At 38.8% G+C, this 19,614-nt stretch overlaps 1 protein-coding gene across 3 annotated transcripts in view; it reads left to right on the plus strand.

The window, feature by feature from the left end:
- agap1 (ArfGAP with GTPase domain, ankyrin repeat and PH domain 1) overlaps positions 1-19,614 on the plus strand; it is a 147,383-nt gene that overhangs the window by 13,202 nt on the left and 114,567 nt on the right. The window contains exon 1 of one of the 3 annotated variants that reach the window (XM_053498466.1): positions 11,878-11,909. The exons of the other annotated variants lie outside the window; for them this stretch is intronic. The gene's annotated coding sequence lies outside the window, so the exon portion shown is untranslated. Of the gene's footprint in view, positions 1-11,877; positions 11,910-19,614 lie in introns of those variants that run through there. 3 annotated transcript variants of the gene reach the window in all.

Raw genomic sequence — 19,614 nt, forward strand, 5'->3', positions numbered from 1 at the left:
ACCTCTCTGTTTAATTTTATTTCAAAAGTATTACTGTCAGAGGTATCTTGGATTACAAATTACTCTGCCACATGTGTTTGCAGAGCATGTGGAGTGCATTATGCCTGCTTTCACAGAACAGATCTCAAACCCTGCCTTTTGATGAACGCACACTTTTTGCTGTTGTTCATTTTAATATCTTGGTATATTGCTGTTGTCTGATTTTTTTCCTTCCTGTTTTCTTTCTAGTGGTCAGGTGTTAGGCATGCATTGCTCTTACTTGAGAGTTCAAGTTCTGCTCAGTCCATTTGGTTTGGTATTAATACTGTTTAAAGTCATTTTTGCAACATTGTGTTAGAGGCATTCATTCAACGTTATCCCATTGTCATTTAGTCGGCGTTGTTTCAACGCCATTTAATCAGAGAAATAAATTTTAAAGGGCCCTACCTAACTAGGGTGCATGGTCTATTTTTGTTGAGCCAAAGCTGCGTAGAGCCAAGTTTGATATACTGTAGATTAATGTCAGCATACTAGAAGAACATTCCCGAGGTCACACCTTGTACTCTTTTATGTGACCATAAAAGTAGCTGCAGTAAGTTTTGTTGCTCTCATAATACTTCGGTAGCATTAGGGCATGCCAACAGATATATTCTCAGTGACTTTAACATAATAAGTTACAAGTTAACACCGCTGCACTGTATAAAGCTGCATCATGGAGCTTCATGGGACATAAAACATGTTGCTGCTAACTTGTCAATAACTTACAGTTTACAGCCTGTGCACGTGCTTTTTTGTTATTCATTGTCATGTTTTGTGTATTTATATTGTTTCACACTTCATTTAGTTTAGCATACGGATGTGTATTACACCATGGTACTGAAGGGATGACATGTTCCAGTGTGTATCAGTGATGTGAACAAACCTATTTCTTCCCAGGCTCATGTCTGATCCGGTCTCCAGAACAAGATTTTTAAGTTTATCGGAATAATATATATTTTTTTGTCGACCAAATCAAGATGTGACAATGATAGTTTGTATAATCTAGTGCTGTAACAGTATGCAGAATGCACTGATCTGTAGGTTTCTCGGTACAACGGAAAATAAAAACATAATTTCATAACAGTTAAAAATTTCCAAGTTGTAAATATATAAACTTGTTCAAACTTGTATACAGTAATAAAACTGCTCCTAAACTCCTGAAATCATAAGTAATGCCATTCCATTCTTAAAAAAACATCAACATTCTAAGTTGTATAAGAATATTAACAGCATTATCTATAGAATTTTTTTTTAATTATATATATAATATATAATTTTTTAAATTATATATATAATATATAATATATATTTTTTTATAAATAGCGCTATTTTTTGTCTTGTGACAGTAAATGGAGAGCTTGTCTGTCATGATGTGAAATGCCACCATAACTAAGTTGTCAACTTACTGGTGTTCAAAAGTTTTGAGACAAAAGTAAAATTCAATGTTTTAATGACATTCTCAAAAACGTACAGTATTGGAAATCAAGATAGTTAAAAATATGTTTTTTGCAGTGCTATACAACAAACAGTATTTAGTATGAAGTCCTTTATTCGTCAAAACCTGCTGGACTCGCTTGGACATGGAGTCAAAAAAACTAAACAAACATCTGCAGTGCTCTGGTGTCACTCGCTCAGTCCATGTCTGCTTGATAGCATCTTGAACATTGTGTATATGAAATGGTTTCCTGGCTGCTTCTGTGTTCATCATTGTTCAACAGTTTTCTATTGGGTTTAGGTCTGGAGATGACCCAGGGCCCATGGCTCCAGATGCTGAATCCCATTGTCACATAGCCAGTTTTTTTTATTTACTAATTTTTCAGTTAATTAGCATACCTATTCAGCCAGATAGGTGCAAACTAGTTAGTGACATCATCTGTTTTGTGCACAGGGGGAAATATAATATTTGGCATATGTTGCCTTAATACTTTTGGACAGCATTGTATGTACAAGTATTAGCTTTAGCCTTATCAACATACAAGCTTGTTTTTTTTTAATTTGTTAGATCTAAAACACTGACTCTACAATTCACAAAAGACAGTTTCTATCACTCATCTGCGTTAACTGCCTAGCATGTTGCTAACAAAACACAAACATTGGGCATCCGGTTTCCTCTCTTGGTCTATCGAGATGTCGGAAATGATGTAATCCTAAGCAGTGCATAACAGCTCAAGACGACTTGCAGCATCATATTTCATGCAAACCTGCTAACGTAAGATTTCAAACCTGTACAAATTTCAAATCTCAGAAGTGATGGTTAAATGTCTTCAGCGGCGTGCTACGTGCCAGTTTTTTTTTTCTTTCAGTTTTTTCACAGTGCAGTGTTTGGCAGGAGCACAGGCCGTAGGAGGCAGTTAAGGAGGCTATGTTTTTTTTCCTTTTTTATTAGGTTAAACATTTACAGCATTGATGAATGTCTTAATTAAAAAAAATGTATATCCATATTTATGAAGACGTTTAATCTCGATCAGAATATTTGGTAAACTGATCTGAATGTCTTGTACTTTATGAAAACACGTGCAGTTACAGTCATTACCCAAATAAATGTAATCAAACAGGGACAACAAACAGGAATTCCTGATGACTTCCAAAGTTTATTTTTCTTTTTCTTTCAAGGATTGCACCAATACTTAATCCGGAGTGTGATGTACTGTGGTGCTAAGACTTCGTGTGCCAGTTTAAAGAAAAAGTGTAAAAAATCAGGCAACATATCAAAGACGTGGGACTCAAGGACAACCAGCCTACTAGAAAGCCGACCTTAATCGGATCCGAAACCAGCCTAATCCCAGCAGTGGCTTTAGGGTTGCCGTCGGGTTTGGACAGCCACCTCGGACTGTAAAGGAACACGTAGCCAGCTGGCGGCCGCCTGAGCCAGTGATTTTTTATTTTTTTAATTTTTTTATACGAATCTGTCCAGAACGCCAGTGACTCACTTTTGCAGCAGCGGGGTCGTCTGGCATCGAGACGCAGGATGACATCATGTTTCTGTTCCGGTCTTAGTCATCCAGTTGTGTGAAAGTATGCGTGGTGCATCAGTCGTTTTATGGTGTGAACATCTCTCTCTCTCTCTCTCTCTCACTGGTTACATCCAAGTCTGTGACGGTATCAGATTCAGCCCACAATCTCACTTGTCTATCAACGCATTATCCTGCGTTTCATCTTACTTTAGCAATACACTGGAGACAGAAAGCCGCTTTATGAATAATGCACGATGAGATGACACTGCGATATCTTGACTGTAAATAATGCAGACTAATCTTCTCGAACTCTGCTATATCTTCAGACTTTTTCTCTCCCCACACCTAAAATGTTTCAACCCTCCTTTCCCATGTGACCTCTGACTCAGCATTTTTAAATCATGAACAGCAGTCGTATTAGTCTCTCGTCCTTACTGTGCTCAGTCAGAGAACAACTGGAAGGAAAAAAAGAGAGGAAGCTGTTTTATTTATTTATTTTTAGAATCTTTTTTTTTTTTTCTCTCTACGCTACAGGAACAGCATTTGGAGTTTTGGCGGTCTTTGTTTGTTCCCATGAGCATTGTTGTTAGGGAACTGAAAAGACCCACAGCTGGCTTTGTGTGTGTGTGCGTGTGTACGTGTGAAGAATAAGGGCTGGGCTATGGTCTGGCATAAAGCTCTTCCTCTTTCTCTGTCCTGCTTTGTCTCACGTTCTCTTTCTATGAAATGAGACACTGTCTGCCTCCTTTACATCATGGCCTTGCCTTGAACAGAAGAGAAAGAGAAAAGACTACTCGGGTGCTGGAATCAGAAAGAGAAGAGGAATAGAAGGAAAGGGAAGAAGAGTTGCGAAAAAAAAAGAGAAAGAGAGAGCACTGTTGCTCGTCGAGGGGCATTTTGAGATTTGAGAGCTGTTTAGAGGATGGAGCTGAGAGCACACAAATCCACTTTTGTAGCTTAAAATACCCCATGCAATTGAATTATGCTCAAGATTGCAGCTGGCTTGGTGCCCTCTTGGGGGAGAAGTGGCTTAGTGGTGGGAATGTGCACACATAGACCCTCGATTCTTCTCAAAGTGCACAGAGAAGCCCCTGACATTTCTGTTTTAGACCACTAAACTCGATGCAAAGCGAGTTACCCTCACTGGGATATTTTTCTACAAACATTTATTTAATAGTGTTTTATTGCTTGTGTAACACGTCAAATGCTGTGCATTAACTCTGATCAGTTTTTTTTTTGTTGCTGTTTTATTTTTGTCACACTCAAAATGAATCGACTTGCTCTCTTTCAGACAGCTCTCTGGGCTTCATGGTGGTTTGTCCATTTTTAACAAACACAGTCATCACAAGTCAAAACTGAGGACTCGGATCAAGAATAGATATTTTAAGTTGGAAGAGGTTTAAACAATAATGCGAACAGGGCGCACCTGGGCAACAAGAAACACCAGTCAGTCGTGTGTTCCAGTATTTTTGATCATGCGAGAAATAGGTGAGTTTAAACAAAAGGTGTCATGTTCTGGGCCTGTCGGACAAATCTAGAAGTAAATATCAGGAAATGAAATTAGTATAGTAAAAGTGATCAGTGATCAGGGAGGTTATGTAAGGTAAAACCAAAAAATGTAAAAATGGAATCGCAGGTACTCGCTTTTTTCAGCAGCCTGGATTTTGTTAAGATTAACGTTCCTGGGATTTTTAAATATTACTAAAATGTGAAGGAAAAAAAAAAACCCTGACAAATGTGTTACTGTTATTCTCCATGAGAATTAGCAGGGAAGGACAAATCTCAGACTTAATGTGTTTTTTGTTGTTCAGTGTCATTACATTATCATAAAAAAAATTTGATTTTATCCCTCACTGTACAATAAATAAAACACAACTCGACGCACAGATTAGGGAGGGTGAGTGTGTGAGGAAGGGAGGGAGAGTGATTAATGAATAAGTGAGTGAGGGAGGGAGGGTGAGTGAGTGAGGGAGGGAGGGTGGGTAAGTGAGGGAGGGAGGGTGAGTGAGTGAGGGAGGGAGGGTGGGTGAGTGTATCAGTGAGGTAGGGTGTGTAAGTGAGGGAGGAAGAGTGAGTGAGTGAGTGCGAAAGCAGGAAAATTAAGATTTATAAAAATTCAGGTTTAAGGTGAACAGGAAATTGTTGGTAAAACAAAGCAAACTAAACAAAAATAATCATAAAACAGTGTCTTTTGCCATTTATACTTGTTGATCTGCTTCTGCTCATACTCAACATTTTTACATTGTGTTTAATCACTTTTTAACTATAGTCTACAATAACATTGTATGTTTTGTTCTATGTAGATTTTAGTTCTCTAAACTGAAAGCAACTTTTTATCTGCTTTAAGCAAAAGGCACTCAGCAGCTTTAAGTTCTCCAAGTATGTTGTGAGGTGAAGCCTTCATGGATCAGAGTTTGTTTTTTTCCCCCCAACACACCCACTGATGCTCGATCAGAGTGAGATCTGAGGAATTTGGAGGCCAAGTCAACACCTTGAACTCCTTGTCATGTTCATTAATTCATCTCTGGGAATTTTTTTGCAGTGTGGCAGGGCGCATTGTCTTTGCTCAAAGAGGTCACTCTTATTACCGTTGCCATGACGGCAGCTGTGTAATGAGTCTGCAACAATATTTAGGTAGGTGGTATGTGTCAGGGTAACATGACTACCAGGTTGCTCAGCAGAATATTACCCAGAGCATCGCACTTGTTTCGAGCCAGACCACCTTCATCTATTGCTTCGTGGTGGAGTTTTGATGCTCATGTGCACATTGTAAAGGCTTTCAGAAATCAAATGGGCGCTTTGACTGGTCTACAACCACGCAAGCTTATACAAAGGTTGTTCTTCCTTGGAGTGTTTTGGGAGGTACTACCCACTACATACCTGAAACACCCCACCAGACGTACTGTTTTGGAGATGCTGTGACTCACGCTCATGCTTATTTTTCCTTATTCCAACACATTGACTTAACCGACTGATTGTTCACCTGCTGCCTGATGTCTACAGTATCCCAGCCTTTAAGAAGGAGCCACTGTAAACTGTATACTCCATGTTATTTACTTCATCTATCAGTAGTTTTTTGTTATGGCTGATTGGCGTACGTTTACCCACACGTTCCGTGTTTAGTCCAGCCTCTCATCAGCCAAGTCAATTAGCAGAGCAACCTGACACTCTTCTTACAAGCCCCAGTCCAAGTACGCAGCATCATGTTGATCATGTGTCCAGGTTTTTTAAAGAGCTGCTCCGTTTAGTTTGTTTCTGCGTGTATCTGGTTAATATGGAGACCCTGATCAGCCTGCAGATCTGTCCCTGAACATGGACCCCCAATTCTGTTGAGTGATACCGAGGTTTCTGTCCACTTGTTCTTTACACAGATTTAGATTAGATTAAAAAAACAAGCTTGGTGTTGATAAACAGAAGCTGTAATAAAGTATGACTGAAGCTGCTGACTTTTTGAATAAATAATTCGGTGGTGAGTGTGTTCCAGCTTCTCCATGTCTCTGTTTTGATTAGCTCACCCTGTACAGTCACAGTAGCTGACAGCAACAGACAGCATGACAGGCAAAACAAAGAAGTGCTCATAGGTCTCAGTGTAAACTCAGACTCTAAGGGCAACACAGTGTTTGGAAACCTGAGGTCTCACTTAATATGAGAGCTTGTATTTGTGAGTTTCTTTAACTGACACTGAATCGATGTGAGGGAAAAGCATTTTAAAGTGGAAACCTTTTAAAAAATGTAAACAGTCTGAATTAGAGATGTGATCATTATGATATGGTAATTATGATTTAGCTGAATTTCAGTCAAAATATTTTTCATGCTTTGCTTCTTTCACTGTCATGACATTTTTCCGTAATAGTACGATTAGAAATGGCTCATCAGTTGATACCAATTGTGAGAACATCTGCTTTTTAATCTGGTGTATTTTTTTTAAACAAAATTTCAAATAAACTTTTTTTTCCTGACACACTTTGCTTACGGCTTCATCTGATGTTTAACTTGCCCACATGGAAGATATACACAGCTTTAAACACATCTCATGAAGAAACACAGTTTAAACAAAAAAATCAAGTAAATTTTATTAAGTAAATAATTATGTTTGAGAGAATAGGGGTGGCATTAATTAAGGCACAAAGCATAAAAAAGTGGTAATCATAGTGTAATACTTATTTGTGCAACAATAAATACGAAGTGGCTTTCAAGTCACTCTGGGTCTTTTGATTGTGCAGAATAACAAAACACAAGTTATGAGAGTAAAAACTCCCTTTGTCTCTCTATGTAATCCCGTTCTACATTAATGCACTTATCCCAGGGTTTTACTAGTGCTTGGATATCATCAAGTCAGAAAGTTTTCTCAGTAGGCCGTGGCCATGATCAAAACTAACTAAACACGATTAAGTGCCTTGAGATCAGGACCGTATGGGAGATATGGCAATAACTCCCAGCTGAGTTTCTGTGATGTGCAATTGGTGTTCACGAGTGATTGTGTGAGGTGGTCCCACTGTCACTTACACAGGTTGTGGACAAGTTATCTGTTGTTGTACAACTTTCTTTAAAATATTTGCAAATGTTTTTCTGTGGAGCCTACTTACTGTACTGTGCATAAAGTCTTCTGTAAACATCAATCGGTTTTACGCCTTTATAAGAAATTTTGCTTGGTTAATCAGTTCCTGGTTTAACTTGAACACTTGTCTTTATCAAATATAATGTAATTAAATCAAATAAACTCTGATATAAATAATATGTAAAATAAAATATATTTTGAAAAAACCCTTTTACGCTTATGGAGAATCAGTTTAAGGCTTTTTAAAAATTATTTGGGGAAACAAAAAGGTAATTATGAATAAGTCATGGTTATAATGATTGTGTAAATAAAAGTCAACTGTCCAGACTATTTTATGCTCTCATTGTTTGAATGTCTTTTTCCAATTTGTAAAAGATGGAGCTTTTGTATTGTGTGTTTTAGCATTTACATTTACATTTAGGCATTTGGCAGACGCTCTTATCCAGAGCGACTTACAAGAAGTGCTTTAATGTTTACGTCATTGGATACATACTTACACTTTTAGCAACATCATACCCCTAATCTGTGTAACTTTTACATGTTCAAAAATGTTTATTTTTTATTTTTTGGTCTCTTATAATGCTACTCATTTTAGTGTTAGTGTTAAAATGTTGGATGATTTATTTATTTATTTTTAATAATACTTGGACAATCCATTAACATTGTAATATAACTGATAAGTAGACAGGATCATATTCATACATCATTTCATTTTAAGTGAAAACTTCTTGATAAATGTATAATCTGGATATGTGTATAAATCATTTATGTTTGGAAACACACAATGTTTGTCAGCCCCGGTGTCACAAGGGGAAAGCTACACAATACTGGGCACAATAAAAGAATATCAGGCTCTTTGTGATATCTTTGAAAAAGTCCGGTGTTACACATCCTGATGCTGATGCATCATATTGTTCAGCCTTAGTCTCTTCTAATACTAATATCATCTTAGAATTTGTGTGTGCGGTTAAATACAATCTAAATGACTCCCTTTTTCCCCCCTCCTACCTGTGGTGTTATTGGTAAATGTCTGACCCAGTAGTTTAGTCTGGCTATTTAGATATAAGCACTGCCCCCTTCTGGCCACTCTGTGATAAAACCATGTTTATGATTATCTTTCTTGTTAAAATGTCAGAAGTATTATTTTCGGATAATAGTAATAATAATACAGTGATGGAGAATCAGACCAAAGACATGTTTTTTTATGATTTATATCATGGATATATATATCACTTTTGCGATTATTTGTTTCTCATTTTAAGAACACATCAGGCGTGGAAATAAAATCTCAGAGGGTCGAAGCTTTTTTATTTATAGCTTTGTCGAGGACACAGTGTCAGCGTGCATACAGATGAGATCAGCGCAGCCTTCAGATTGTCCTACAATGAACGTCTGTGTTCTCGCACGCGCTGCTGCATTTTAATCACTGCGAGGCGACAGAGAGCCACAGCGCACCGGGCGCCGATGACTGACGCGTCCTATAGATTTTTCCAGGCATCTCGGAGCCTCAAGGCTGTTTTTTGGTTGCGCTGTGATCATCTAGCCCCGGAAGTACACAGGCTTCCCGCTGAAAGAAAAGCTTCAGGACTGTCAACTTTCTCCGTTTGATCGAGCAAAGACTTAGATTTGTAGTTGCTACTGGAGCGCTGATGAAAAGATATCATTAGGTTTAACATTTGACAGATATCAGGATGGTTTAGCTATCCATTTACTGTAAACACACAGTGTGAATTAACTCATTAAGAATGTATGAAGGAGTATAATGGTTTCTTTGTGTAGGAAGCTTCGTCATTTTGTGGTCTTGGATCGCTGGACACGGACACCTCGCTGAGTTACACTGTGTGTGTGTGTGTGTGTGTGTGTGTGTGTGTGTAAGAGGATACATGAACAAAACTGATCTACGTACAAATACAAGAATTTGATATCGTGTTGCGTAACGAGGACTTAAATGTTCACTCAATACATCAGAGGCCAAATGGAGTTTAAAGGCAGCGTACAGGACCGACTACTGAAATGTTTATATTTTATTCAAATGGAAATTGAATTTGCAGTTGCTTCTTATCCGTCATCACTGTACTTTATTATTTATAATTAAATTAAAACTTTGGCATATTGGCATATAACAGATAAAAAAAAAATAATAATAATTTATCCTTACAAAAAAAGTCTTTACGTTTAAAAGTTTTTGTATTTCTTTGTATGTAAACATTGACAGTTCCAAGAAAGATTTGAGAAAAAAAAAAATCCTATCTTAACAAGATTTGGTCAGCTTTGTTCTCTTTTCAATCAAATTTCTGATTGTTTGTTTATTTATTTATTTTTGCAGGTATTGGCTCAATAGTGCTATATAAATTTATATAATCTAAAATATAAATTATGTAATCACTGCATGACTGACCCAAGCCAAAACCAGTGCATAAAATGAAACACAGGGAGATGATTTGTATCAACGCTATTTGAAGTACGAATTTGGGCGACACGGTGGTGTAGTAGTTGGGACCGTCACATTGCACCTCCAGGGTCCGGGTTTGATTCTCGGCAATGTTCGTTTCTTGTCTCTGTGAGCATGTGGTTTGCATGTTCTCTCCGTGCTTAGTGGGTTTCCTCTGGATATTCCGGTTTCCTTCCACAGTCCAAATACATGTAGGTTAGGCTAATTGGTGTTCCCAAATTACCTGTAGTGTGTGAATGAGTGTGTGAATGTGTGTGCCCTGCGATGGATTGGCACCCTGTCCAGGGTGTACCCTGCCCTGTGCGCACCCTGCCCTGTGCGCTAAGTCTCCTGGGGAAAGGCTCCAGGTCCCCCCGCAACCCTGTATATGGGCCAGGGGTAGCTCAGTGGGTAAGGCATTGGACTACGGTTTGGAAGATCCCAGGTTCAAACCCCACAACCACCAAGTTGCCACTGTTGGGCCCTTGAGCAAGGCCCTTAACCCTCAACTGCTCAGATGTGTAATGAGATAAAAATGTAAGTCGCTCTGGATAAGAGCGTCTGCCAAATGCTTAAATGTAAATGTATACAGCATAAAGCGGTACGGGCGATGAGTGAGTGAATACGAATTTGAGAGCGAGACCTCAGTTTAAAGTTAAGTCACCCTGTTGGTCATGGTCACGTTTTGGTCACAGATTTAGTATTTCCTGTTTATGTAGGATGTTTTCTGTTTATGTAAATTTATCTAGTGGAGTAATGTAAAAAATATGCAAAAGTCACAGTCCAGTACATAGCTCTGTTTTAAAGTCACAAGTTTAGTATGTTTTGGGGACAGGAAAAACAACATAACATTTCATTTTATTTATGCTGATTTTACCTTGTGAACATATGAGCTTGTACACGATGACAAACTGGCTGTAATTCCCTGAACATGTGAAGAATGTACCTAAAGCACATACCTTTCTTTGTTTTAAAAACATACCTGTGTTTAGGTATCCAGGTGCACCAAGGTGTGCAACAATAGCAACAGCATTATCTGTAGCAAATAGGGCAAACAGTGGTTCTTTTAAATACCAGATGTTTATTTATTTTTTAAAAAGATTATTTCTTTCGCTATTTGTTAAAGATGGCTTGGTTTATATTTTTGCACAACTTGGCGGTCCGTTCTTTCTCAACTGAGTGAATTGGGAAGCTGTCCTCTGTGACTTGAAGTGCCGCCACCACAACAAACTTCACACTCCGGCTTAAAGACGTACTGTGAATACCTTTATACTGTAGTATTATCTATAAATAAATCAACTTGGAAATTTTATTTGCTCAAAAGTCTTTATATAGTCTTTATAGTCTAAAACTCTGACTGTACAGTTTATTGTTTGAGAAAGACAGTATATGTCACTCCTCTGACATTTACAAAATGTCAACAAACACAGAGAAGTTGACGATGTAATTTTGACCATCATCAAAGTAGCGCAGTCAAGCGTAGGAGGGGTTCGTCAGGTTAAAAATCCTGAGGTTTTCATTCTTATTGGTTCAAATTTTTAAAGAACTCACAGATGTATTGATTCATCTTTTCATGTGTAGCTTTTGTGTATGTATATCACTTGAATCATACCGCTGCAACAATAAGCATCACTTTATGCATGACTGATCACAGCAAAAGTCACACTTTTTTTCCACACACCAGTTCTTGAACAATTTAATAACCAATAATCTATTAATCAATAATAAATAAAAATTAATAACATGACACACTTTCTCTTCTCAGTTTATTTTCCCAGTCTATTATTTACATAAGACAAATTACACATATAGTTTAAACCAACACACACACAAATAAGGCACAGAAGAAATACTGCTCATGTTTCTGTCTTTCATTAAAAAAGGAGGCAGCATCAAATACTGCTCATCATCTGAACTTCAAGTGCGCCCTCTGTTGGTGCACATATATGTATGTACTGTATTTAGGTTTGTATATTATATATTACTGTAGTGTATTATATAATATATATTGCGGTAAAATGCTATGCAAAACAAAACGTCAATTAAGTAAGCAATGAGTGATCGTTAACATACTTTATTACAATGTATCATAATTCCGTATTTTGCAACCTGAAGCTAAATTACCGAAGTATTAAGTTTTTAGTAAACTACTTTCTACATAGGGGTTTAAGCAACTTTACACTCTGACTTGGAGTCGAATTTTGATTGAGCTGGTGTAGCTTTACCGAGATTTTCTAACTCAGTAAATTTAGCCTGTGACTGTGATAATGAGTTGGAGTAAGTTTGTAAAATATCAGAGAAGACTACAGGCTCTACAGTTGCACATGAACAAGCTCATGTTCTCAAAGAGACAAATAAAATTGACAAGTCCCCACTTTGTCATTCGATGTATATGTGGTTTATAATTCTAGTCAGCATGAGTGGGCAAAACAATGATGTGCATCACAGCGTGTACAGAACGACTAGGACAGAACAGAGTATATTTTGTATCTTTTCACTGTTGTATAGGCTACGGTTTTAAAGTTTGTGTTTTAGTAACGTAATGCCATGTTTAGGCTTTTAGACAAACCCATGATTTTTTTTTCTGCCTCCGTATCCAGAGATGCTTTTCTGATTGTTTTACATTATTAAAGCTCTTAACTTGTACACACTTGTCTGTATGTAAAAGCTTTACAATTACTTCACAATTACAATTGCTTTACAATTTTTTTGGACATGTTCAGAGGAGAGATGGTGAATATATCGGTAGAAGGATGCTGAGGTTTGAACTGCCAGGCAGGAGGTCTAGAGGAAGACCAAAGAGGAGATTTATGGATGCAGTGAGAGAGGACATGAAGTTAGTTAGTGTGAGAGAAGAGGAGGCAGAGGATAGGGTTAGATGGAGGCAGATGTTATGCTGTGGCGACCCCTGAAAGGGAACAGCCGAAAGACAAAGAAGAAAAGCTTTACAATTAAACAACCAATTATGTACAGTGATTACATTATCACTCAAAAATACAGCAAAAGATGTGCAGCTTTCCTCTCTGTCTTTGTGTCTTTGTCAGGCGGCTGTTGAGTGATTTTAGGTTTTGCACACATAGTATGAGTATACATGAGTAATGCGTGTTGGGGTCATGCCGGGTAGGTAAAGGTCACGGCCCTGGCTTTTGTTTATGTTCAGGGTGCCTGGTTTCCAGGGCTCCGTTCCTGCTCTGTCCTTCAGTGCGACCCAAACACCGGTTCTGCTGGTGTTCACTGAAATCAGGCGAGTTTACTGATCTGCTTGTGATGAGCTGCAGCACAGCTGTCACTTCATATCCATTTCTTAGTTTCTACGCTCTACCTAATTTAGGTTTTTATTATACATGCTTGTTACAACACATGAACAAGGTCATACACACACACACACACACACACACATACATGTGCACGTACACAGAGGCTGTAAATTATTAATGTTTTCTCTCCCACCGCTCTTAATGATGTCTCCAGGGTAGTAGTTTTGGAAATGTGTGTGTGGGGGTGTGTGTGTGTGTGTGCGCGCAGGTTTTACGCTCGGCTGTCTCTTGGTTTTCTCTTTGAAGTCTCCCATTCTCCATGGTAGTCCTTGTTCCTCCCCTCCTACATGACAGCACTGATGCTCTCTTATCTCTCTCTGACTGCACACACTTGTCCTTCATACACCTGTCAATTAATCAGTCTCTCTCTCTTTCTCTTTCTCTCTCTCTCTTTCTCTCTTTCTCTCACTCTCAATGAACTCTGTGAGCGTCCCTAACCCCTAACCTGCTGGATGCTGAACACAAAGCATGTGACTATTAATCGATGTTATGTGATTGTAGTGTGTGAATGTGTGCGTGTGCATGAGTGTGTGTGAGTGTGTGTGAGTGAGTAAGTGCACGTGGATCAGCGCGGGACACACAGCGGTTATTCTGTCCTCAGTCTCTCTCATGAACAGTCCCACAATTCCCCACATTACACAAACTTCAAAGACTTCCTGTGTTCCACAACATTCCCGGGGCTTTTAGCCGGCTCATGTCAGCTTTTCTCCATGCTGAGAACTTCCTTTCTCTCTCTCTCTCTCTCTCTCTCTCTCTCTCTCTCTTTCTTTTCTCTCTCGCTCCCTTTTTAAGCTTTTATTCTCTACTTCTCTCTTTGTGTTCTAGACATTTGGGTATTTTCTCTCTGCCCTCTCATATCCACTCTGCCTTTTTTTTTTCTCTCGCCCCCCCTCTCTCTGATCATCAGCATCTTTTCCCTCTCATTTTTTTATTCTTCCTTGCCCTTTCCCTCTGTTTGCTTTCACTCTTTTATGCGTTACTTCTCTCTCTCTCTCTCTCCCTTTCTCTCTCCCTTTCTCTCTGTATTCTAGACATTTTTGTATTCTCTCTCTGTTCTCTCATATCCACTCTGTCTTTTTTTGCTTTCTCTCATCTTTCTCTCTCTCTCTCTCTCTCTCTCTCTCTCTGTGATCTAGGGCTGAAACGATTCCTTGAGTAATTCGATTACAAAAAATGATTGAGGCAAAATCTTCTGCCTCGAAGCTTGTTATAACTAATTTTAAAAGCTGCCGTATGTTTTTTGCGCTATTATTTGTTTGGCGTGCCGCTTTTAGAAGAAGAAGCGCTTACCCCACCCAAAAAAGTGGAAGGAGACGCAAACAGTTAGCTGTGTATTGATTTAAGGGAGCGTTTTTGTGGCGCGCTGCAAAATGGAGAGGAGCGATAAAATATTAAAATCAATTTTAATGTGTGCTTGTACTGTGTATAATGACAATGTTTATTTTTGATAAAATGCTGTATGCATAAAAAAGTTTATTTTTCTAAAAAGAAAACCAATTGATCCTCCTTTCTCTTATATATTTTACATTGCTGTTTAATTAAGCAAAGTACATTTTATCCGATTACTTGATAAAATTTTTGGTAGAATACTTGATTACTAAAATATTCGATAGCTACAGCCCTACTGTGATCATCAGCGTCTTTCCCTCTCTCTTATCTCTTTCCTTCTCTCCCTGTGTTCATTTTGCACTTTCTCATTTCACTGGTTCACTCTTTCTCATTTCTCTTTGCTCTCTCCCTCTCGCTCTCTCTCTCATCATTCTCTATTTCCCCCTCTGCATTTTGCTCTTTCATCATCATTCTCTTTCTTTATTGCTCATTCTCATCACTTCTCTTTTTCTCTCTCTCTCCCTCTCTCCCCCCCCTCCTTATTGCTTTCATCATTTTTTCTTTCTGTCCCTCTGTTCTCTTTCCTTTTTTGCTCTTTTTCTTCTCTTTCTCTCTATGTACCTTCTTCTTACCCTCCTCCTCTGAGCTTCTACATCATCTAAAATTCTCTAATAGAGCTAAAGTGGAAAAGCTGCAGCTGTGATTGCTGGTCACGGCGCTGTTTTGCTGAGGTTTAATTAATCTTATGGAATGAAAGAAAAGACAGTAGTTGTACTTGTAGCCTCAATATTGAAGGAAAACACCCACATGGAATTACCATTCAGAAATATTCAGGATAATCGCAGAGTTCCCGAAATAGGAATTTTCTTTATTCACCACAGAAAGCTTTTTGAGGGAAGAAGCATTTTGAAAAACGAGACGCTAGTGGCGGTTCGGCACGTCTTATGCAGTCCGGAGGGATTGAAACTGAGCGACGGTAAAGCTCGAGATCGCATACTGAGGCGGTGACAGCTAGATGGCAACAGAACATCAAGTGATGAATGGAGGCATTCAGGCTTTATTTGTCCATGTGGAACTTTTCCCTCCATCAGATTTAGTTTAATGAGCTGTTACTGGAGTTCAGTTAAAGTTTTTGTGATGCTTTCGCTTGTAGATACGAGTCCGCATCCACTTTTTAATAGAAACATCTCTTTTACTACAGGTTAACCTTAACCAATCAGGACTCATGACTAAGTCTGCATCAGCACCAATCGTACTCAGATCCTCATTCATAAGTGCATCCTCAACACCTCACCCTCACTTCCTGTCCCATGTTTCATGACTGCATCAGTCACATTTGCAAGCCCAAATGCATTACGTTGCTCTGTTGTTGTTGTTGTTGTTAATGTTTTTTCCTCCTCAAGTGTGTGTTTATACTTGTGCTTCCTTGATTCCTGATTACCAGTTACATTTCCGCTCTGTAAGTGTGTTCTGTCTTGTGGCGTGGAGCACACATTGTGTGTGTGTGTGTGTGTGTGTGTGTGTGCGTGTGTGTGTGTGTGTGTATAAGTTAGATTTCAGGGCATTTGGAGGACGAGCATATGGTGTGAACGGTGTCGGGTAATTAAGGCGAATCTAGAGGGATGTGTGCCATGGCCATGCCCCGGGTGGGGGCGGTGGTTTGGCTCAGCTGCTGGCCTTTTTTGCCACTTTGCCCGAAGGTGGCATGTGCTTTGTGTACATGTGCCTCTGTGCTCTTGGTGGCCCAAGCGAAACAAGCTCCATTCGTTTGGATAAAATATGAACTGAACTCGAGCTTTTGCAGCGTCGTCCCGTGTGGTTTTATAAATGACTGGCCATTTATTCATGACTTCATATAGCTGTTGTTTTTCCATCCGCTGCCTAAAATGCACATATACAGTGCACATCTAAAAAACTATTTTAACATCATGAAAACGAATTACAAATTTTTTGTAATTTAATTAAAAAAGCCCTCATATATTCTAGATTCATTACACATGAAGTGAATTATTTCAAACTTTTTTTATTTTAATGATTACGCCATGAAAAAAAATCCTGTATCCCGATATATTTTAATATCCCCAAAAATTAAATAAAATTTTTTTATTTACAATACACAAACTCGGACATTTATTTAAGCACTCAGTACTTGGTTGGGACTCCTTTAGCCTGAATTACTGCACTAACGAGGCGAGGCATGATCAGTCTATGGCACTGCTCAGGCATTATTGAAGACCAGGTTGCTGTGATAGCAGCCTTCAGCTTGTTTGTATTGTTCGGTCGGGCTTTTCTCATCTTCCTTTTAACAAAAAACACATAGAGACTCGGGTCAGATAATTTGTTGTTGTCTTGCCGATCAAGCACAGTAATATCATGGTCAGAAAATCTGTAATTGGTAGTTTTTGACACTGTGGGCAGGAAATCAGCCTCTACATGAAGCTCGTCAGCAGCCAGAAGCATGAAGTGCTCTAAAATTTCCCGGTTAGACATCCAAGTTTATTTTGGACTTGATAAAACAAAGTTGACCGACATCACGGGGTGACATGGCGCCCCAAATAACACTGACTGTGGAAACTTCACACTGGACTTCAAGCAGATTGGTTTCTCTGCCTCTTCACAGTTTATCCAGACAATGAAAAAGAATTAACATGCATTAGGTATTAAAAATTTAACATAGACTGTTGCAATGGTAAAAAAAAAAAACCCAAATATACAGGGAAATGTTGTTTATTGCTTGAATGGCGAAGTTGTCAGACCTTTCATATCAAATTTAGCAGGCGAAAAAAATAAACTCCAACCTCATAAGCCCAATGTCAATTATAATATTTTTTTTGGTTGTTGCAGGCTTTGGTTGTTTCATCTTTTCAGAGACATCCCTAATAAACAGAATGATTTTTTATCGATGATACGCTTGTGTTCAATATGTTCATTAGCCGTGTTAGAAAGCGAGAACACCCTGCGAGTCCTAAGAAGGATGAGAGAAAGGGGGCGGGGCTTCTAGTTAACATGGGAGAGTTCAACACACATGTGCAGACGTCGTTCCAGATCAGCTCATGTGCTGTGTGTTTGAGTGAAAACATGAACATACTAGCATACTCGGATGTTGTTAAACGTTAAATGTGTGAAGCTCTGGTAACGTTCCGTAAACTCACCTTAGGATCTCATGATGAGATTTGCAACTTGACTGATTAAAAATAAGCAAACCACAAAATGCGTGTTTGTAGAGTAGCTTTTGGCTCTGCAGTGCGATGTTTCTCATCCTGCGTTGCACACTAATTGCACAATATTATTTTCTCTTTATGAGCTGCTCGGTTATGTGTTTGTGTTTTCACAAGCGAGTGTGTTCCTGATCCCGGGAGCGCAGTCTGCTGTGTATTCCTGCTAATGCATCCAACTGGGACAATATAAATATCTTGCACTATAGTTACGATCAATGTGCTTCACACCACCATGAAGTATGTTAATTATTATTATTTTATTTTTTTTAAACATTAGGGCCCCGGATTGTTTAGGAGAACACTTGACCCCAAAAGTCTGTTTCAGTGAGAACAGAATCGTTCCAGACTCGGGAACAGCTTTAAGAAGTTTAAATATGGAAGCCAATCAAACCTGAGCACAGAAGCAGATCGCTGTTTAGACACAACGTCTGTCTCCTTCGAAATCTGTGTGCTTGTGGCGCGTTGTGCTTTCTCATTCTCTGACATACATGCATCAGCCACACCTGATGCATTAACACGGCATACGAGAGTGTTGTTCTTGATGATTTTTTTTCCTGAAATAACAATAATATTAGGCATAGCACGGAAGCTAATTCATGTGTTCTCTTTTTCTCATGTGTTTAACGGCGACTTCCTGCATACTGCCACCTGCTGTATCGGAGAGTGTAAATACGCAAGTATACCCGAGAACGGAGAACAAAAACAATATAAACACTGGCCAGTGGGGGAGTGGGGGTTGTGAGGGGGGTGGGCGCATCATTCCTGGACACAGTAAAAAAAAACATCACGCCTAATGTGTGACCTCCCTTAGATAGTGAGTATAGCTGTACTACAAACCAACTCATGTTTTTTTTTATTCAGGAAAGTGCATGAGGACAGGAGTATTCCCGTTCTTGTCTTGAAATCTCCTTTCTCTGTGGGACAAGAACAATGATCTGTGCACTATTGGGTTAAACACTGAGCACACTGGCCATCACTCCTTGTTCTTTGGGTGGGAGCTTAGGGCTGTAACCGCCACCTCTTTCTTCCATCCCAAAATTAGTCACCAGCAGGAGCTGGCGATCACCAGCTGGTGATTTATCAGATATGATTGGTAACAGGAAGTAGGACGCAGTAGTACAGTTCACTCATGGCCAGTTGTTATGGAAGCGTGTAACTTTTCTGACCTTTTAAATCCAAAAGCAAATGAATATCTGAGAGAAAGTAAGCATTAAAAGTTTTTCAGTGTCTGTACCTCTTTTGTGGAAGTGCATTTTCCTAGCCAATCAGAACAGATGCGGATCAAAACATCCGTTTCCCGGACCTCCTCAAGCATTTCCCACCAGTTTTTGTGCATTTCTGATTAACAAAATGAGGTGAAAATATATATGAGCATTTATTCCAAGCGAGTTCTTCAATATTTGGCGACATAAAAGTTAAAACTCTCTTAACTTTATTATAAACCTTTTTAAGGGCTGAAGATATCTAGGCTACGGTTAGCCAAAGTAGCGCTTCTTAAAATCTAGGTAAACCATTAGCCTTTAGCAGCAACTCGTTAGCATAGCCTTATTTAATGTAGCTCTTAGATATGGTGCGCAGAGAACAGCAGAACCTGTCGGGGGGAATGTCTCTGGGTATACGAGGTCACAATAGGGAGGAAACCTAATTAGCTTGTTTAAGATCTGGCTAGTGGAAAAAGGACCAATAGCAGTAAAAGTTTTTGTTTTAATGTTTTTTTGGGGTCTATCTGGAAACGTTTTATTACAGTGGTCCTTTAAATCCTATTTAATCGTTTCTCATGTAATTTATC

The sequence above is a fragment of the Clarias gariepinus genome, chromosome 6 (genome assembly GCF_024256425.1).
Source record: "Clarias gariepinus isolate MV-2021 ecotype Netherlands chromosome 6, CGAR_prim_01v2, whole genome shotgun sequence".
Taxonomy (NCBI): Eukaryota; Metazoa; Chordata; class Actinopteri; order Siluriformes; family Clariidae; genus Clarias; species Clarias gariepinus.